Source organism: Mandrillus leucophaeus, unplaced genomic scaffold (assembly GCF_000951045.1).
Source record: "Mandrillus leucophaeus isolate KB7577 unplaced genomic scaffold, Mleu.le_1.0 Scaffold42, whole genome shotgun sequence".
Lineage (NCBI taxonomy): Eukaryota > Metazoa > Chordata > Mammalia > Primates > Cercopithecidae > Mandrillus > Mandrillus leucophaeus.
The window spans coordinates 3,774,638-3,776,914 of NW_012104476.1; the positions used below are offsets into that span (position 1 = coordinate 3,774,638).

Sequence of the window (2,277 nt, forward strand, 5' to 3'; positions counted from 1 at the left end):
TTTTTTTTGAGACAGAGTTTCACTCTTGTTGCCCAGGCTAGAGAGCAATGGCGTGATCTCAGCTCACTGCAACCTCTGTCTCCAGGGTTCAAGTGATTCTCCTGCCTCAGCCTCCTGAGTAGCTGGAATTACAGGCATGCGCCACCATGCCCAGCTAATTTTGTATTTTTTAGTAGAGATGGGGTCTCTCCATGTTGGTCAGGCTGGTCTCGAACTGCCGACCTCAGGTGATCCGCCCACCTTGGCCTCCCAAAGTGCTGGGATTACAGGCGTGAGGCACCACGCCCGGTCTGCAGCTTCTTTTTAAAAGTAAATTGAGTATGTGAGTATCCACTGTAGATGTGAATTAACCCATCTGACACTACTCGAAGTTCTAAACTCTTTGCAAAACTGTACGCATGGGCCAGGTGCAGTGGCTTATGCCTGTAATCCCAGCACTTTGGGAGGCCGAGGCGAGCAGATAACCTGAGGCCAGGAGTTCAAGACCGGCCTGGCCAACATGGCGAAACGAAAAATACAAAAAATTAGCCAGGTATGGTGGCAGGCACCTGTAATGCCAGCTTCTTGGGAGGCTGAGGCAGGAGAATCACTTGAACCCGGGAGGCAGAGGCTGCAGTGAGCTGAGATCACACCACTGCACTCCAGCCTAGGGGACAAGAGCAAAACTCTATCTCAAAAAAATGAATAAATAAATAAACGTACACATGGTCTCTAAATAAGTCTTCACATTGCTTTTTCTCCTTCCTACGTGGAGGTGACTTTATTGAGCTATAAAATGTAATGCTAAATTTTAGTATGAGAAGAATGAGAGTTTTCTAGTTTGTCCCTTCCATTTACAGCTGAAGAATCAGAATAAGTGTTTAAACATAGGGATTAATGCCTTGTCACAGGGGCCTACATGGCTACTCAAGGGCAGAGGCAGAATTGGAACCCAGTGTGCTGCCCTACCCATTGTCTTACCTATTGCACCATAGAACTGTGCTATTATTAGAGATCTCTGGAAAGCCTTGTGTTTGCCTTAAAGGAAGTTAAAGCTGAGTTTCTTCTGTGTATTGCTCATCCTCATGCGGTAAACTGCTACGTTAAATGTTTCAGGTATGTCTGATTGACCCGGGCTGCTTCCGAGAAATTGATGAGCTAATAAAAAAGGAAACCAAAGGCAAAGGTTCTTTGGAAGTACTCAATTTGAAAGATGTGGAAGAAGGAGATGAGAAATTTGAATGACACCCATCAATCTCTTCACCGCTAAAAACACTAAAGGGTTTTTGTTTCCGACAGCACTGTTTCATGTCTGTGATCTGCCAAATACTTGCTCAAACTATTTGACATTTTCTATCTTTGTGTTAAGAGTGGACACGGCAAGGCTTTCCTACATAAGTATAATAATGTGGAAATGATTAGGTTTTAATTATAAACTGGAGTCTAAATCCTAAAGCAAAATTGAAACTCCAAGATGCAAAGTCCAGAGTGGCATTTTGCTACTCTGTTTCATGCCTTGACAACTTTCCAAAGTGAAAGTTATTTGAGGCAACTCTTGTGAGTGAAAAGTTATTTGTACAGTAGAGTAAGATTATTAGGGATATGTCTATACAACAAAAGGGGAGTCTTTCCTAAAAAAGAAAACATACGATGCTTCATTTCTACTTAATGGAACTTACGTTATGAGGGTCATTATGCTTGGATGATGTTCCTTATTATCTGAGAAACAGATCTAGAAAAACTGTGCCGGACTTAAATAATTTTCATTGAACATGCTGCCATAACTTAGATTATTCTTCGTTAAAAAATAAAAGTCACTTATTTCTAATTCTTAAAATTTATAATATATATTAATATAGCTAAAATTGTGTGTAATCAATAAAACCACTCTTATTTTTATTAAACTATGGCTTGTGTTTCTAGACAACTTCCTAACTCCCTTTCTTTTCTCTGTCTGTGTCTGTGGTAGGGTTAGGGAGTTATTAAGAGAACTCAATAAGTCAATATGAAGAGTGCTTAGAACAGGGCCTGTTCTTGTAAATACCTGAAAAATTTTTGCTAACACTTGGGATGTAACTGAAGAATTATTGTAGTATTTAAACATGTAAATGGACAAGGTGCAAGCTTTTAAAAATCTACTTCAAGGCCAGGGGAGGTGACTCACACCTGTAATCCCAGTACTTTGGGAGGCTGAGGCAGGCGGATCACCTGAGGTCAGGAGTTTGAGACCAGCCTGGCCAACATGGTGAAACCCCATCTCTACTAAAAATACAAAAATTAGCCATGCATGGTGGTGCA

At 41.1% G+C, this 2,277-nt stretch overlaps 1 protein-coding gene across 1 annotated transcript in view; it reads left to right on the plus strand.

Annotated features, from left to right (window-relative positions):
• SBDS (Shwachman-Bodian-Diamond syndrome) overlaps positions 1–2,277 on the plus strand; it is a 7,844-nt gene that overhangs the window by 2,664 nt on the left and 2,903 nt on the right. The window lies entirely within an intron of this gene.